Below are 20179 nucleotides of genomic sequence, written 5' to 3'. Positions count from 1 at the left end.
TGGGTGTACGGTTACGATGTCGAAACCAAAAGGCAAATCATCACAGTGGGTGGGGAAAGGTTCTCCTCGACCGAAAAAAGCACGAATGAGTCGTTCAAACATCAAGGTGATGCTGATTGTGTTTTTTGATTGGAAAGGCATTGTCCATCACGACATTTCAGAGATGCTGTGCGCAGGAAGAGGCCTGAACTGTGGGAAAACAAATCCTGGATGTTGCACCATGACAATGCGCCAGGACATGCCTCTCTCTCGGTCCGCAGTTATCTGGCAAAACACCAAATTCCTGTTGTGCCCCATCCGCCCTATTCTCCCGACTTGGCTCCAGCAGACTTTTTCTTATTCCCCAAATTGAAAACCACCTTGAAAGGACATCGTTTCCAAGACATTGAAGAGATCAAGGAGAATGCGACGAGGCAACTTCGCGCCATCAAACAAAGTGCATTCCAGGAAGCATTCCAAAAGTGGAAGAAACGTTGGCAACACGCTGTTGATAGTGCAGGGTACTATTTTGAAGGGGACAGTCTGTGAAATGATGTAAGCTACATAATGAAGTTTTTCTAGCCACAGTTCGGTCTTTTTTTGAACAAACCTCGTATAAAGTTTGGTCGAATTATAATCAATAGTGTAAGACAAAATTGAAAAACCTCTTCTAGTCTTCCTATGAACCCCTAATCTGTTCAGTGATTTTTAAATGGTATGCGTATTAAAACCTGTTTCTGGATGAGTAGACTCCAAATATGAAGTTTGGTTGAGATATATTCAGCTGTTTACCCGTGATGGTGGAAGAAACAGACACGAAAGCTAAAAACTACTGATATGATCTCGGGTTGACCTAAAACGGATAAATATATATAAATTCGGATAAATAAATGACATTACAGACAACGGACCCCCTAGAATTTTATTTAAAAGATACAGTATAACATGATATGGAAACAAGCGTATTCTCTGAGTTCAGCCTCCGGTCAGTCTCCGGATACCAAGAACTCGAGTTTGAAACAAGCAGAGGTTGTAACATTTCTGAAAGGCGAAATCAAATCCATTCGATACTCTGCGTCGTACGATCTCAGCATGCAAAATGCCCGGCTCAACGTCTAAGTAATTAGCGTGCTGGCCTTTGGTCCAAAAGTCCCGGGTTCGATTCCCGGCTGGGTAGGAGATTTTAACCTTCATTGGTCAATTCCAACGGCTCGTTGGTTGAGTGTGTGTGTGTTTCGTCTTCAGCATTAGAGTTCATCATAGGCAGAGCCCCATCCTCACAGATACGCAGGTCGCCTTTACGGCGTCAACTCTGAAAACCTGCACCAATCCTCTTCGGAGGCTACACGCCATAAAAAAGGTCGAAACTTTTCAGGTACGTCCGTGGGGAAATCAATGAACAACATGATACATTGCTCTGGTGGAGCCCGCGGGAAACTGCTAGTATATTGCTTAAAGTCGATAATGCTACTCAACAACATTATTTCTGCTTGCCTATACGCGAAGTCAAACTATATTGAATGTAAAGAAATTCCCTTTAATATCAGAATATAAATCTGTTTTTATCTCTCTCCTGGAAAGTACACAAAATTTTGTCTTTATCTATTGATGATTCACTTGTCCGTTCATTACTTAATGTAAATTAGTTCAACAGCACGGGAATGAAGGTGGATTGAACTCAAGATATCTTATTTGTGAGTTGATATTCTAAATTGTTGTTTATTAGTCTGCTTTTCTTCTCGAAGATACCTTCTAGTTTAACAATAATCCACTCTTCCACCGCAATTAACCGCACGAACAGTCGAAGAAAGGGATCTGGTCAACACAAAGGAAAGGAGGAATTATTTGAGAGATAGGATCAGGAAGCTTCCGAAGACGTGCAGAATGCTGTATACGAAGTACAAGTCATCTCGCTTCACTTTCTCGAAGAAAGGAATTTGAACAGAACAACAATAGCTGGCAGCGTAAAGTAAAAAGGCGTTACTCTCTGCGGACGGAGAAACTAAGATACATCTCAGCAGCAGGCTGAGGAAGGAAAAATAGACATTTAACGAACTGAATTCACATCTCCAAGAAGCCTCTTAAGAAGTGATGTACAACGGTCTATCACACAATTCAGTTCTGGAATGAAACCTATAAACATTGATTAGATAGAGGTATTATTGTTATTACTATTAATTATGTCCGCCTCTGTGGTGTAGTGGTTAGCGTGATTAGCTGCCACCCCCGGAGGCCCGGGTTCGATTCCCGGCTCTGCCACGAAATTTGAAAAGTGGTACGAGGGCTGGGACGGGGTCCACTCAGCCTCGGGAGGTCAACTGAGTGGAGGTGGGTTCGATTCCCACCTCAGCCATCCTGGAAGTGGTTTTCCGTGGTTTCCCACTTCTCCTCCAGGTGAATGCCGGGATGGTACCTAACTTAAGGCCACGGCCGCTTCCTTCCCTCTTCCTTGCCTATCCCTTCCAATATTCCCATCCCTCCACAAGGCCCCTGTTCAGCATAGCAGGTGAGGCCGCCTGGGCGAGGTACTGGTCATACTCCCCAGTTGTATCCCCGACCAAGAGTCTGAAGCTCCAGGACACTGCCCTTGAGGCGGTAGAGGTGGGATCCCTCGCTAAGTCCGAGGGAAAAACCGAACCTGGAGGGTAAACAGATGATGATGATGATGATGACTATTAATTATTGTAATAGGGAAATATTCTGGTAGCAATGTTCACTTACAATAGCCTTCTTCTTCTTCTTCTTCTTCTTCCTCTTCTTCTTCTTCTTCTTCTTCTTCTCTTCTAATGACTAGTCCACACCAAAGTTAATAAACAATGTTCATGAAAACATTTCTCAACACAGCTAATAAACGTTTGTTAACAAAGTTATTCAACATAAATTCATAAAGCTGTTCGTGAGGTTACGATGCATAGTGTGCAGAAGAAGAAAATAACAAGTTACCTAATGTTGCACCGGCACAGGTAGATCTTATGGCGACTATGGGATAGGAAAGGGCTAGGAATCAACCGTGGCCTTAATTAAGGTCCAGCCCCAGGATTAGCCTGATGTGAAAATGGGAAACCATGGACCATCTTCAGGACTGCTGACAGTGGGGTTCGAACCAACTATCTCCCGAGTACTGGATACCCTGGTCATCCGTATGAGCCACCTACCGCCGGAGAGATAGGTCGTTTGAGAGCTACCGATACCGGTGCACCTCATTGCGCTCCTCTGTCAAACATTATTTGCAAAATAATTATTTAAGAGGATTGAAAAATTAGTATTTACTTAGTTAATGGTGTAGTAATAGTTGTAGATTTGAATTTAATAATTATTAATTAATTTTGCGAATTATTGACCAAAGGATCGGACGCGTATCGTCTCAGACAGTGACTGACACAAGTTTTTTTAGTGATACGGCATGTGTTGATACTTAGGCGGTTATCCGTTCAATATCAACTTAGCTTAATATTGCTTGTATGTAGCAATTAGGTCATGCCATATATTTTGCGCTAATTTAATATTAATTACATTTTTAACAGATGTTGGGATTAATAATTTTGAACAACAGCATTGTTGTTTTGGCTGCGTTAGGTTAGCGATGCACCTTGCCTCGGCTCCGAAAACCAGTGCTTCATCTGTTAGTTGTAGTTGAAGTCATCTTTATAGCCTGTGTACGTGGTTTAGGGAAGTGAGAATTTTCATGGGTATATTTCTTGGTTATCATGGCGAGAATTATTTTAGGAGGGGGAATGTACTGGTTGAGTTCCCCAGGGTCTCGGCTACTCAATCCACCTAGGGGGTCCTGGGTTTGGCTGGATTTGATTTTGTAGGAGACTGAGGATTAGTAATAGTAGGCTATTGGTTTGGATATTGTTGGGGGTGGTGGGGAGGGGCGGTGGCGGTGGCGGTGGTGTAGGTGGGTTTGGTTTTATGCGCGCGCGCCTTGAGAGTTCGCACAGCTCGCCTGGTCCCGAGACACCTTGAATTCATGATGGTGGTGAGGGCCACCACATCTATTGCAGCGGAACTTGTTCTTACATTTAGCTGCGTGATAGTTTAGTTTCAGACAGTTGAAAGAGAGAATAGTGAGTGAGGGGTGAGGGGGACGTGACTGGGCTGTTGTTTTGAGGGGGTGTGAGGAGGTGGTTGTGTTTTGGAGTGATTCTTGGTATTGGTTTGTTGAGGTTTGGGCTGTTTTTCTTTAGAAGTTTATATGGTTTGATAGGAAGTGGTTGTTGTAGCGACGTTTGACTGAATAGATTTGTTGGGGGGGGGGGGGAGCGGGGGAGGGACAGGTATGGTTTGAGTCTGAGTATCGTAGGTAAAAGGGGTGATTTGATTGAATTTGTCTTCAGAATCTGGGATGGCTTGGGCTGACTGTTGTTTAGTACGTGGAACTGTTTGAGTGATGGAATCTTTGGTGGAGGGAGGGGGATCGGTTTGACTTTGGCTGATTTTAAGTTTCCTTTCAGTAAATATGGCTTGGCAGCTGGCTTCTTTATTCGTGTTTTCAGTGATGATTGTTGTGTCTGTTTGAGAACTGGCTTCTGAAATTGGTGGTGAGGCTTGAATTCGGCTGTGCCGTATATATGGGGGTTTCGGGCGTTTATTGGGTTGGGGTGCCGAGTACTGGATACTGCGCGCACTTAAGCGGCTGCAACAATCGAGCTCGGTAAGAAGAAAATAGACCCAAAGTATTGCAAAGAAAAATATTGGAAAGTCTGTGACCTCCCCTCTCGGAGAACAATCATTGAACGAGAAATGCAACCATGCAAGCTAAGGGCGCCAATCTTTAAGTTGATGACTTAAAGATAAAAATTTATAATCAAGCTTGGACGGACTTTTATCACAGGGGTGGGGTGATAGTGCACTAATCATTAAGCAGGAGAATTAGAAATCAAAAGGCTAATTAAGGCAGATTTATTAAAGTGAACTAGGAAAATACTATTTATTATATTGAATATAAATGACGACGGTTTAACGAGAACTGAATTTAAAATAGGAAATGAATTTAACAAAAAGTTGAATGACTCTACTTCGCGAAAACTTGCAATATTTTTAACTTGCTTGCTCACCATGTAGTCTTGTTCTGCTGGTCCTTGGAAAGCTTCCATCCTTGTAGCTGGAACATCACCGGTCTTCTTTGAGATATCTTCATCTGCAGCTCATTACCATTCCTGCCTTGCTAAGTGCACCTCCCACTAATTGGAAGATGGCTTCAACACTAACACTCCCTATTATGCTCTATCCCATATATTGGAGATGAGCCCTAAGTCATAGTTAGAAAAACCTCCTTGGGTTATGTGGAGAGGATACACAATTAATAATCCTTCCAACTTTACTGAAAATGTGCCCTGAAGTTTCATTTCTATCTAGTTTAATACTACCTATTGTCTTAGACTGGTACAAACCGGTCTAGTAGCCGAGCTGTACGTACTTCCTGATGAGAGTGGCTATACACCCCTCATTCAGAAATTCCTAAGTACCACGTCGTGGTAATGAAGTAATTAATGTAGAAGTGATAAACTATCACACTAGTCCACTATGGTACAACAACCATAAGACAAGTTCTCAGACCTACAGCGAAATACAAGATCGAAGAATCAAGAAGATTAATAATAACGAATGCAGAATCAAGAAGAATGCAGAAGAGTGAAGCCAAGAGCTCCAACACGCCCTTTTATAACCTTCTCTGGCTCTAATTACAGGTCGCTACACGTGGTCCAATCAGTGACACGTCTCTCCCCACTCCAGATATTAGAGTTGATGGGTCTCAACCAAGATATCAACTGTTCTTCTATTAGCCCTTTCACTCAGTATCCATGGCAACATGACGCTCCTTTGAAAATATAGGCGGTGATCAGTTTGAATTATTCTGGTCGAAATACGGTAGTTGTCGTTACAACGCTTGAACACGTGCTCGCTTTTCCCAGAATTTGATGTCTACATTTGTCCTTCCTTCTTCCTCGGTGATGTGGCAAGATAGAGGAAATCTACTGCAAGTTAAATTTAAACGAATGTCGCAAGAATCTAAGTGAATATTAGGATATTCAGCCCTCGTTTACAAGTCGTAGTTACAAAGTAATGAAATGATAGTGAGCAAATGATTAAACATGAATTATAATAAAATTATATACCAAGATAAATATCATGACGTTAAATTCCTGAATTAATTACACATAATAAACTTAACATAATTACACTGTGACGTCTGGAACGTTACATACGCCCCCATGAGTTCTTAACAAATATCACATTAGTTGAGAACTCACACTCTTACTCCCACATTGACTTGAAATACCTCTATTACCTGCCCATTACGAGCGACATTATTTTCATACAATTAATTATTTCTCACTGTTTCCATATCTCTCTTAGACTGCTTACCATTGCGAATGTCTGTTATTTCAGTTCATCTTGAGGTTTAGATACTAAATTATGCCCAACACGAGCAACTTTCCATTTTTTAAAAAACAAGATTATCTTTGAGAATATAACATAATATATACAATTCAGATTACAAACTCTCCCGAGTGTCTATTAGTCCTTTTACTCTCCATCTTTCCGACATTCTTTGCTAGATAGCAGTAACACGTTCTCTTCCAATCTTTTACATTAAAACCATGGAAAACAAATGATACAACCAATTTACACCTTAATCACTCTCTCGAATGTTTCAACCTTATCTTGAAGCAGGATGCAATACACTTCACACGAATACACACGCGATTTAAGCTCACGGTAAAATTATTGCAAGTTAGAAATGCACATACGGGAAAATTAATTATTTGCCGTCGTCAGCTTTAATTAGCCTTCGGTAACATCTCAGAAAACAGATAAGATATAACATTTCATGGCCTCACATACAGAAAACAGACGATCTATTGGCAATGAACGAGCGTAAATCTACCGCTACACACAAACACCTCCCTTGTTTACAAACACAACTAGGAAATACCACCACAATTGAGAGGTAAACTCATTCCGCTCGTAGTCTGACATAACAAGTAGCAACTTCCCCGTGTTACTGACCTCTCTCTCACAATCCGGTTCAGCCACCTCACACGACAGGTATCTCCGTAAACTACTAATGTTATATGAACCATTCACTACGCTCTCGCATTCAATACACAGACGTATTGATCCATCAGACTTAGGCACGACAATTAAGGGATTAACGTATTGACTGTTTGATAATTCAATCACATCGTCTGCTAACATAGCTTGAATTTGATCCTCTACGGCTATGGCATATTTGTGTGGTATCGGATACCGCGGTCCGCTGAATGGAGTCTTATCCAGCACAGAAAAAGAATGCTCGTACAGATGGGTAACACCAGGTTTCTCGGAGAAAATCTCCACGTGTTCACACAACACTTCAAATAACTTGTCCTTCTGGACTTCATTTAAATGATTTCTACTTACGGCTTCTATCAAGCCCCATATTTTATCCTCATTAATCCACAACTGGCACAACTTCAGGCCCTCACTAGCCTCTTCATTAACTTTAGAAACCTCTCTCATTCTCCACGCTGTACTAACTTCCGTTTTCCTCTGAATTTCCTCCTCAAACTTGACCTTGATATCCTCATTATTCCACCTCAAATTTAGCACTAAATCATTGTAATTTAACTGAGCCAATTTTAACGTTAACCAGTCAGATCCCAAGATAAGATCAAATATCAAATGCGGAATTACCAAACATATCTGAACGCTAATAAAATTATTAATACAGATCGGAACAACTACTTGTTTACAAATTTGCTTAGACCTCTTTCCAACAGCCGTAATGATGAAAGTAGACTTAACAGGCATTTCCTCCAACTGAATACCCTGTTTCACTAATGACTCATACCACTGAGAACTAATACATGATATTTGGCTACCAGAATCAATCAAAACTTTAACCCACGCCCCCAGACTTTCAATTTAACAACGGGATTGACTACTTTATTACTTGACTCTCCATTATTCTGCTCGGGTTCATACAACAAATCGTCTCTAACATCTAGGTCATATGGTAACACTTTCATGACAAGACACTTCGCTACCTTCGTACTAGGCTGGAATTCTGACCTAACATTACAGCCACTAGTTAGTTTAAAGGTTCCCTTTGTGTATTGACGTTGGACTCATTAGTACATTGCTCTGGCCCCCGTTGGGAATTTCCTGTCCTATATTCAGGTGCTCCGCTCCTACTGTTATGCTGAGGTCTGAACTGATTGCGAGCTTCGTGATTCTGTGTTCTTCCGTTATGTCTCATTCCGTTGTGATGACTAAAGTTCTGAATATTCTACGTTCTACTCCTAAGGTTACCTAAAGCATCAAAACTGCCTAGTACGTTCTCCATCACCTGAATAGTACCAACTCTTTGCAAGCAGGCCGCTTCTCTCACCCTGTCCGGAAAATGTCTCAAAAGTAGTCTTACTACATCAGACCCCTCGGTTATACCATCTAAGTTCTGACAAATCATGACATGGGCCAGGAAGTACTCGGTCATAGTGACTCCCTCATGCTGTTTGTACCTCCCAAATACCACCCTTTCTCTCTCCCGAGCTTGTATCGCTTCATTCCAGAATTTCTCTCTAAACTTATTTCTGAATTCTTTCAGGTTCGTCATCGTTTGCCTATATACCATGAACCAAGACCGAGTTTCTCCTACAAAAGCATGGTCAATATTTTCCATAACGTCTTCCCAGTCCATAGACCCTTCCTCTAGACGCTTTTCAAATCGTTTTTCTATCATCTTAAGGAAATCTAGCGGGTTCGTTTGTTTCCCATTAAATTTAGGTAGTTCAATTTCCCTAATGTAGCTATTTCCTAGACATTGCTTTCCCGTGAAAACCTGTTTATCCTTTGCCACCTGTTTTAACTGATTTTCTGCTTTCTCCATCCGGCATTCTACATCTTTGTCTCTCCTATCAATTTCGCTCTCCAAATTAACCTGCTTCTCTTTCAGTGTCCTAATTTCAATCTTATTCTCTTCAGCTATCGCAAACCTTTCTTCACTTGCCCGGGTCTCATCTTCTATTCTAAGCTTTACTGTGTCAATCTCTTGTTGGACGTGGTCTTTGAATACCCGTATTTCCCCTCTTTGAGTCTCAACTCTCTTATCAATACTAGCGACCTGCCTCATTACTTCCTCCCTAGTAGAGTTGTTTTCCTTCCCCATTAATTCCAGGAATTTACTTCTCTGCTCCGCAAACTTTTCTTCTACCTCTTTCCCTTGCCGTTCATATTCACTTTTCTGGTCCTCTAATCGCTTATTAAAATGTTCATTTTTTACCACCAGATCGCGTAACTGCCTACTGTGTTCGTCCATTCTCCGATTCGCTTCCTCCTTATTTTCCCTCATCTCCCTGCTTAATTCAGCTTTAGTTTGCTCTAACTGTTCTTTAAGTTCATATTTAATATTCTCAATTTTAGTGTTAGTTTGTTCTAATTCACTTTTAAGCTCAGATTTAGTTTGTTCCAACTCATTTTTTATTTCAGATTTACTGTCCTCTATCTTACTCAACATTAACTGCATCATTCCCATTAACTGATCATTATTATTACTTTCATTGGTAGTGTTTACTTCCGCTTCGCCCCCCATCCTACTATCATCTGACTCCATACTGACTTCTTTCTGCTTGCCTTCACTCTCCATACTACTTACACTTATATCTTCAGTTTCCTCTACTAGACTACACAACTCTTCCTCTGAACTCAATACGTTATTGCCTTTTATCGCCCGTCCACTGCGCAACATCCTCTCCTCTTTCGTCTGATCAGCCATGACCCTCCCCACAATCAAACACTCCTAATGCAACGTGGATATCCAAATTTTGCCCATAATACGAATTCTGATATCGTTACTGTCATTAACTGCTCCGTACTTAATGATTTTCTCGCCCTACGTTGGAGCGGCATTTATGTGACCTCCCCTCTCGGAGAACAATCATTGAACGAGAAATGCAACCATGCAAGCTAAGGGCGCCAATCTTTAAGTTGATGACTTAAAGATAAAAATTTATAATCAAGCTTGGACGGACTCTTATCACAGGGGTGGGGTGATAGTGCACTAATCATTAAGCAGGAGAATTAGAAATCAAAAGGCTAATTAAGGCAGATTGATTAAAGTGAACTAGGAAAATACTATTTATTATATTGAATATAAATGACGACGGTTTAACGAGAACTGAATTTAAAATAGGAAATGAATTTAACAAAAAGTTGAATGACTCTACTTCGCGAAAACTTGCAATATTTTTAACTCGCTTGCTCACCATGTAGTCTTGTTCTGCTGGTCCTTGGAAAGCTTCCATCCTTGTAGCTGGAACATCACCGGTCTTCTTTGAGATATCTTCATCTGCAGCTCATTACCATTCCTGCCTTGCTAAGTGCACCTCCCACTAATTGGAAGATGGCTTCAACACTAACACTCCCTATTATGCTCTATCCCATATATTGGAGATGAGCCCTAAGTCATAGTTAGAAAAACCTCCTTGGGTTATGTGGAGAGGATACACAATTAATAATCCTTCCAACTTTACTGAAAATGTGCCCTGAAGTTTCATTTCTATCTAGTTTAATACTACCTATTGTCTTAGACTGGTACAAACCGGTCTAGTAGCCGAGCTGTACGTACTTCCTGATGAGAGTGGCTATACACCCCTCATTCAGAAATTCCTAAGTACCACGTCGTGGTAATGAAGTAATTAATGTAGAAGTGATAAACTATCACACTAGTCCACTATGGTACAACAACCATAAGACAAGTTCTCAGACCTACAGCGAAATACAAGATCGAAGAATCAAGAAGATTAATAATAACGAATGCAGAATCAAGAAGAATGCAGAAGAGTGAAGCCAAGAGCTCCAACACGCCCTTTTATAACCTTCTCTGGCTCTAATTACAGGTCGCTACACGTGGTCCAATCAGTTGACACGTCTCTCCCCACTCCAGATATTAGAGTTGATGGGTCTCAACCAAGATATCAACTGTTCTTCTATTAGCCCTTTCACTCAGTATCCATGGCAACATGACGCTCCTTTGAAAATATAGGCGGTGATCAGTTTGAATTATTCTGGTCGAAATACGGTAGTTGTCGTTACAACGCTTGAACACGTGCTCGCTTTTCCCAGAATTTGATGTCTACATTTGTCCTTCCTTCTTCCTCGGTGATGTGGCAAAATAGAGGAAATCTACTGCAAGTTAAATTTAAACGAATGTCGCAAGAATCTAAGTGAATATTAGGATATTCAGCCCTCGTTTACAAGTCGTAGTTACAAAGTAATGAAATGATAGTGAGCAAATGATTAAACATGAATTATAATAAAATTACATACCAAGATAAATATCATGACGTTAAATTCCTGAATTAATTACACATAATAAACTTAACATAATTACACTGTGACGTCTGGAACGTTACAAGTCGTTTAGAATTAAGTTTGGAGAGAACACTTATGTCAGAACTTTTAATTCATAATGCGGTAGGCTTTCAAAACCTTCTTGAGAATGCTCCCACATGACTTTCAGTTCTTGTTGACAGTAATTGGGCCTGACATTTCAAGAAATGGTACAGATTATCGGAAAGCCGGCTCCACTAAAGACAGGCTTTAAGATTCCTAGAGACTGGTGACTCGGACATTTCACTTATATATTTGTCTAGAGTATCAAAACAAGCACTTGTGCCTGAGGTGTTTGAAGCTTTATACAACAATCTCAAGGAATTAGTAAAGGTACGCAATAAAGAAAATCTTCATTTAATCTAGTTAGTATAGTATTATTTTGATGATATACAAGTGATTATGGAAGGTTAGGTTATTCACTGAGGAGTGAAGTTGGAAATGAAACTACATTAGGACACAGCTGAAAGAATATAATACAGAATTAAAAATACTGTATATTACAGCAGAGCTTTCGCTTGCGATTTGGTAGTCAATTTTTAGAAGAAATAAGAAAGCATCGTATTCCGCACCACGAATTAGCGTGCTCTAATTGCATCCTTGCAAAAGTGCGAAACGAAATGTTAACGAAAACACCAAAAGTTAAATGAAAATTTCATTCATAAAAAAAAGTTATTTTGTTTATCAACATGCTCGAAAAGTTAACGAACACTCTATTTTGCCTATCAACAGTCAAAAATGTTCATGAACATTATTGGTTAACAGTGTTTATTGACAAAGTTAACGAAAACGTCTGGGTGTGGGCGCACCTAAACCGGCCTACTTCCAATTACCTGGGATCTGCACTTTGGATGGATTTAGACTAGTTTTTCGACCACGAATATTTTCTGGCGCCAACCCTATGTAGAGGTGATTTATCGTATGATGTGTTGAGTGTATTTGAAGACGTGTATGCAAAGAAGCACAGACACTCATCCCCGAGCTAGGAAGATAGAGTAATGAAGCAGAAGCGATTCAAAATTCTCGGCTCGGTCGGGAATTGAACCCGGAGCCCTCAGAAGCCAAGGCTAGTACGCCGAATCCTCAGACAAAGCGCCAAACTATGTCTGCTTATAATACCACAGCAATAATAATAATAATAATAATAATAATAATAATAATAATAATAATAATAATAATAATAATAATAATAATAATTGGCTTCAACTCCGGTGCGCAGGCATATTGATTCAATGTCATCAAGGCTGCCTGTGCGTCAATTTGGACCTTCCTTCTTACTCCACAAGATGGTAGAATAAACTGGACTTCTCTTGGGCGATTTTTGGCTGAGTAGTCTATTAATTAATTTTGTGAGGTAAAGAACAAATTTGTCACCAGACATCTTTCACATGTATGTTGGGTATTCAGCTCGAAGGCTGGTTTGATCCTCTACAGCTCCACTAACAGCTGTCATAGATAGTCTAGGTGTCACTGAAGAGGCATACTAGGGAAATGAGGAGTGAGGTAGTTTCCCGTTGCTTTCCTCACAGAGCCAGACGTTGCTATTACATATCAGTCTGCCAAGCCAACTGAAATGCATGCACCAACCGACCCTATGAGCGATATTTTAACGCCATTCCTAACAGGGACTGGCTGCATAAGCAATGGCATTACTAGCATCGCTCGTACCTCGGTCACTTTCATATTGCCAAAGCCATGGATGAGACAAAGACAGGTCAATGAAAGTAACAAATTTATTCTACCCCATACCAGAAGACACAGTGCACTGTAAACACTACATATTGCCAGCAAAATGACGACATCAAAGCCTACAACATGGAGTATCGAACGGACTTTTCCCGCCCTTCAGTGATCCGACTACCTCTGCCGGTTATGGGGATTCGAAGCCGGCGCTCCATCACTGATCCAGAGATGGAGCTACGAAATTAAACGGAAACATAAATACCATAACGGGAACATTCTTGGCCTAATTAAAGACAAAGATGAATATAGATCATCGGCATAACCATGAGCTGAGTACTCATGTCCAGAATACCTCTGATATCATGCGGAGAAGGAGAATTGCATTTTATGGCCACTTGCTAAGAATTAAACAAACACGATTATCAAACCAGATGTTCACTTATTTTGAAGATAAAACTCAACCAACTTGGTTGAAGGCGGTGGAAAGGGACTTACAGGAGATATACAAGAACGCAACCCACTCAGGAGAAACTAAAAGACCACCAGGGTTTTCATGAAAGGCCAAAATTGAAGACAACCGAAATAACGTGGTCATTTGCAAACCGATACGAACGAAGAAGAAAGAATAACAGCAAATCATTACATAAAAACAAGATATTACAAGAAATTATATTTTTAACATTGCATAATAACAAAAGAAGCAGAATAAAAGTAAATACGTGAAAACAAGAAACAAAATAATAATTAAAGTGTACTCGTGGGTACAAAATATATAGAAAATTTGCTAAAATATTCCCTTTATATCTAGTGTAGCATTAAGTTCGAACCCCACTGTCGGCAGCCCTGAAGATGCTTTTCCGTGATTTCCCATTTTCAGACGAGAAAAAATGCTGTGGCTGTACTTTAATTAAGGCCACGGCCGCTTCCTATCTACGCTTAGCCATTTCCTATCTCATCACAGCCATAACACCTATCTGTGTCCGGGCGACGTAAACCAAAATTGTAAAAAGAAACGTTTCCCTTTGCGAAAAGCTAACGATTATGAATAGGCTACGTCTTTCAGTAAATGGTACTCAAATATTGATAACGAACAATTTATTTACATAATGTCACAGAGCACCTTTGATGACAAAGAGTTACAGTAACGACTAATGTACACACTATTGGTACAGATACAGCCACAGCATCTTTGGCGAGCAAGGTATACGGTAACGACTAATGTGACATCACTTCCATCACACGTGTTTTCGCGTTACACACATTTTCTTATGGCCCCCAGCCATTAGAAAGTTTTATGCCAAAAAAATATGTAATTACAGCTCTGTTGCTGAGGAATTCGGTTAAATATTACAAGATATAACAGAGGTGTTCACGCTGGGGTTTACGTCCCGCGGGCGCCCAACACTGTAAGCGGGAGGCAAGAAAGCGGGCGATGAGGGTATGCTATTCAGCCAGTGACGTGGGTACGTCACAGGCCATGAATGTTGGACGAAGTTCTCCCAATTACTCTTGATCACTGTGGCAACACTCGAGTTTGAATTCGAGGCAGAAAATAATGAAAGAAAGAGGGCAAAAATCCACATCATTTTCAATTTACATTGTAAGAAAATAGTTATTTATGTTCGTTAAAGTTTATGTACTTTGACCGGATGCAATAAAGAGTTAGGCCTACAAAGTCAAATATTTTTATCATGTACATAATGAATTACAATTTTCACCACTACATTTTAAGATGTGATATAGAAACATTTCTAATATAACACTGAGTTAAGTTTTATAAGCTGTGGTTTATGGTTGTTTGGGTTTAAATTATCTGATTAACACACCAATAATCGAAACGTGTTTACCGGGAATAAATTCACTTAGATTATTTATTTGAAAGCATACCGTAGGCTATATTTATTTGTTAGATGCATTAACATCGTCATACTTTAATCTTGGATAGTAAATGTCTCACACATCATGATGGTCGCCATAAGACCTATTTGTGCCGGTGCGGTGTAAAGACACTAGCAAAAAGAAAAAAACTCATGATGAGACTCCCTCGCCATTTAGAGGCTATCTGCTATCATCGGATGCCTGATAAGTTTAAAACACTATTTTCAGCAATACAGTGAACAGGGAAATTCACACAACACAACACTGTGCAAAATCAAGCAGTAATTAAGTATGCAGTCTGCTTAATGAACAACAGGAATTTTACTTTTTTTAATGGAAATACTGTCATTTTTATTAAAGGAATTGTATATCGAAGCTTGTACGCTTGTATATTGTAAGACAAAAAATATAACGTGTCAATTTTCTTTGATTGAATAAATATAGAAAAATAAAACTGACTGTTTATATCGAGTGCATTATAAATCAAACCGGAATATATTGAAAAGGTCAGTGTTTGCGATTATAGCGTTTTGTTTTAAATACTGTACCCCAATCAGCATTTCGCTGAGTAGTGGAGGAGAGCTTCGCAATGATAAGTGAACGTGCAAAGTGTGTTCGCTCTCCCGCTTCACTGTGACGTATGCTTGCTACGTAAGCTGCCCGCATTTACGTCACAACAGCCCAGCCGCACGAGGCTAGCCTCAACGGGCGCCCAGCTGAGCACCTCTGAGATATATCATCAAATAATCCATTACGAATAGTGAAACAGAGTCTTTCCCAAACTTTCTGGTCCTAAATAATATTTTACATACCCTACCTCCGACGAAAGTAAATATGTTTTAGACATGATAATGTAACTTTCGGGTTTTTGCCGTGTCGAAGAATAAAAGGAAACATTCTTTATGTTTCGCGGAGACTTTGCTCCACGTCTTCAGAAGGGAAATCACTTCTGTCCTCGGCGTCTTCCAAACATGGAAACACCTCTTCAGATTCTGAAGTGCCTTCTTATTATGTGTTGTGTGTAACACCTATCAATTTTTAAGTTAATGTGACGAGTTTCTGGTATCTAGTATAACTGTGAGTACACTGCAAAGCTATTACGATGCTTCCCCTAGTACACAGTCACTGCATTGTCCTACATAGGAAACTTGCAGTGGCGTCTTAACGGCGTACTAGCACCAGCGTCTTGGAAAGGTGCAGCATTCCAACTGCTGAGCCCACTGCTAAACTGGGGCGAAACGCTGGTAATTTCACGATTGAAAAATGCCTAAAGACTTAAGACCTTAAACTTGAGGTTCTTCTGTATCAATATATTTTAGATTCCAACTTGTAAACGTTATGAACTTATGACAGTGGAATAATTATAAACTTATTTTAAACTGTGTCAAAATCACATATTTGCTTTGTGCGGTAATGATATAACGTCGCTTCAGTGTCAGATCCGCGAATGTGACAATGCTCTTCCTATCCACTATTCTCCCAGCCACATACTGATACACAGTCCATCAGAACAATTTACGTACCGGGCGAGTTGGCCGTGCGGTTAGGAGCGCGCGGCTATGAGCTTGCATCCGGGAGATAGTTGGTTCGAATCTCACTGTCGGCAGCCCTGAAGATGGTTTTCCTTGGTTTCCCATTTTCACACCAGGCAAATGCTGGGGCTGTACGTTAATTAAGGCCACGGTCGCTTATTTCCAACTCCTAGGCCTTTTCTATCCCATCGTCGTCATAAGGCCTATCTGAACGACGTAAAGCCATTAGAAAAACAAGACAATTTTCGTGGGATTTATTTTCCTATGCGCATGTGTAAAGAAAAATGAACCTTAAATACATCATACTCTGGGAGTGGGTAAATATCTTATTCAAACATACTCTCTTGCAGTACGGTACAGTACAGAGTATATTTGATTCGGATGTTTTTAAACCAAAACCCAGGCCGAACCGTTGGCTGAATGGTTAGCGTAATGGCCTTCGGTACAGAGGGTCCCGGATTCGTTTCCCGGCCGGGTCGGGAATTTTAACTTTCATTGGTTAATTCCAATGGCTCGGAGGCTGGTGTTTGTGCAGTCCCCAACATCCCTGCAACTCACACACCACACTTAACACTATCCTCCACCACAATAACACGGAGTTACTTCCACATGGAAGATGCCACCCACCCTCATCGGAGGATCTGCCTTACAAGGGCTGTACTCGGCTAGAAATAGCCACACGAAATTATAATTACCAAAAGGTAAAATTATAATGTCGGTGACGAGAAGCTCAGTTTATTGTGAACACTGAATCCACTTTTGGACAATTAACTCCGCAATGTTAGTTTAAAGTCTGATAATTTCAATATTAGGCCTATGTTACCTTTCTTTGTTTATTATTGATTTAAACAACAGTTACAACCCAAATTTCACTTTTTGGGGAATATCGCAGGATATTTTCAGTATCAACAGTGCGTACGAAACGTGAAGTTAATTATAGTTGTTGAGTTCGTATGTTTTATTGATTTAAGGTCTGGTATACCTCAAACAACCTCAACCGAGATACGACAAGTATATATTTTCTTCGTAAATAGTGTTGTTCGCTTCAAAATATTATTTCCATATTCGCATGTGGATGTTTACTGGATAATGTTCTTTCCAAAAGGTACCAAATCCAAAATTATCAATATTGAGGTGATGATGACTATGATGATGGAAAATAGACGTTGGTAGGAGGCTCTGTAACATGAAAGAAAGCGTCAAAGCGACCAAGGACCAAGGGGAAAGTTTTCATTCCCCTTCCCGAAGGGAAGGGGCGGGCCACCTAGAAGGTTACGCGTTCTCTCTGGCCAGGAGATTTGGCGGGCTTGAAGGATTTGAAGGAGTTGGAAGAGAGGGATGGAGATTTGCTTTGTTGAAGGAGTTGGGGGGGGGGGGGACTCCCGACCTCTTGGCTAAGCGCTTATTAAGCTTTTCTGTTTGTACGACCCCAAATCCATGTCAAACGGGCCGTTGAAGATCACGTGTGTTACCAATAAGTACAAAACTCTACGGAGTGACTTGGCCAAACCATAAGTTACCCATGCAGCCAATGAGTATCCATTTCTAAGGCACGTAGCCAGCAGCAACAGAATACATTGTTTAATTTACATTGTTGTGTTCGATGAGTTAAACCCCGAACTCCACGGCGCAACTGCCCCGAAGGGCAATGGCCTACCCAAGCAACCGCTGCTCAGCCCGAAGGCCTGCAAATCAGGAGGTGTCGTGTGGTCTTGGTTTTCTAGACCGGGGCCGAGATCTCATCGTCAGATGGCAACTCAATTTTGTAATCACGTAGGCCGAGTGGACCTCGAACCAGCCCTCAGATCCAGGTAAAATCCCTGATCTGGCCGGGAATCGAACGCGGGGCTACGGGTACCCCTACACCTCGGAGCCGGCGAAGGGAACTGAGCCAACGGCACGTGGTGTTCCCAAGCGGTCACCCATTAAAGTACTGACCACGCCCAATGTTGCTTAACTGCGTGATCGGCCGAGAACCAGTGCGTTCAACATGGTATGGCCGTTGGTGTTCGATGATTTAATTAAATATTGTTAATCTAATCTGTGCCTTCACTGTAAATAATTTAATTTTTATCATTTCATATCAAAATACAGTCAGTTTTCTGATCACCGCAGTGAAATTTATAGCTTTCAGATCCAAGTATTTAGAGTTTCAGTACCATAAAGCACCAAATCCATCCTGTTTTCTTGAATATTTCTGAAACTGCAAATGTTTTAACAGAAATACTTTGTATAATAATATCTGAACATAATAAAAGTTATTTACACTCTGAGTATTTTTCTTCTCTCCTATAAAATTTTACTTTTGGATTTGGTACTTAAAAAAAAAAAAAGTTTCTCAATTGTGTTAAGAGTCTGGTTCCATGACCGAATGGCATTCGCATTCGGTCCGGCTAATGTCTCACTCCATCGTCAGCTGGGAACACACCGCTTAGTCGAGCAGCTCATCTCCTTACTCCCAAGCCTTCCCAGCCCAAAGTTTTTAACATTTTTGCAACACTACCTTTTGTTGAAAAACACCCTAAACAAATTGAACTGCTTTCCTTTGGATCTTTTCCCAGTTCTCGAATCGAGTAATTCTGATGAGGGTCCCATACTCTGCAGCCTTACTCTGATTAGGGTCTGACCAAGCTCGATAGCTGCAGTCGCTTAAGTGCGGCCAGTATCCAGTATTCGGGAGATAGTAGGTTCGAACCCCAGTGTCGGCAGCCCTGAAAATGGTTTTCCGTGGTTTCCCATTTTCACACCAGGCAAATGCACCAGGCCACGGCCGCTTCCTTCCCAGTCCTAGCCCTTTCCTGTCCCATCGTCGCCATAAGACCTATCTGTGTCGGTGCGACGTAAAACAACTAGCAAAAAAAAAAAGATAGGGTCTTACCAGAGACTTATACTGTATGTCCTCTCTTTTACGTGCTTACTAGAGTCCCTAAATACCTTCATAACCATATGAATAGATCTGTAACTTTTGTTTACAATTCCATTTATGTGATTACCCCATCGAGACTATTCGCGGACCCCCGGGGGTCTGCAGATCGCACTTTGAGAACTCTAACCTATCAACATTATGGAGTTATTCTAACACGGTTTGTTCGCTCCAGTGCACACTACACCACACAATATCGTCACGTCGTTCAGAAATTTCTTTATGGACGTAATTAGGGCGGAAACTTTAATGTCACTTTCAGACACTCTCTCTTTTATTAACTTCATAAGTAAACAGAGTCTTGACCAATCAACTCTTCATCCTCGTGCAAGTCATTAGAACACCCTTCTCGTGGGATCACAAACATGTGAGGTGTGTGAGACCCTATATGAGTACTGCATTGTGCTAGGCTCCTCTCTATAATCATCATCATCATCATCATCATTTCCACATACAGCCAGGATGGGGAGAGGTTGGTTCTTCTCTATTTTGCTTATTCTTTCCTGTGTTCCTCTTCTGTTTCCAGGACAAACTGCCTAATGCTGTTCTTAACTAGGTCCATCCCTTATAATTGCGAACTTGTGTTCTTTATTTATGAAATAATACATCACCGTTACCAGTCATCTTGGAAATTTTCTTAAGTAATGTAGGGCAATTCACTTTCATCTCCCTTCATACCTTTTCAAACCAGCTTGGCTTATGTCTTTCTATTCCATCAAATGGTATATTTTTAAAGACATGTCTCTAAGTTTTCCCTTTGTATTCTTAATTGTGAATGGCGTGTGGCGTCCACAGAGGCATGATG

At 40.7% G+C, this 20179-nt stretch overlaps 1 pseudogene; it reads right to left on the bottom strand.

Annotated features, from left to right (window-relative positions):
* Positions 1 to 18340: 18340 nt before the first annotated feature.
* LOC136867563 (5S ribosomal RNA) lies at positions 18341 to 18458 on the bottom strand (annotated as a pseudogene).
* Positions 18459 to 20179: the final 1721 nt, after the last annotated feature.

Source organism: Anabrus simplex, chromosome 3 (assembly GCF_040414725.1).
Source record: "Anabrus simplex isolate iqAnaSimp1 chromosome 3, ASM4041472v1, whole genome shotgun sequence".
Taxonomy (NCBI): Eukaryota; Metazoa; Arthropoda; class Insecta; order Orthoptera; family Tettigoniidae; genus Anabrus; species Anabrus simplex.
The sequence above is the reverse complement of the archived record's forward strand: the minus strand, read 5'-3'. Positions and strand labels throughout refer to the sequence as shown.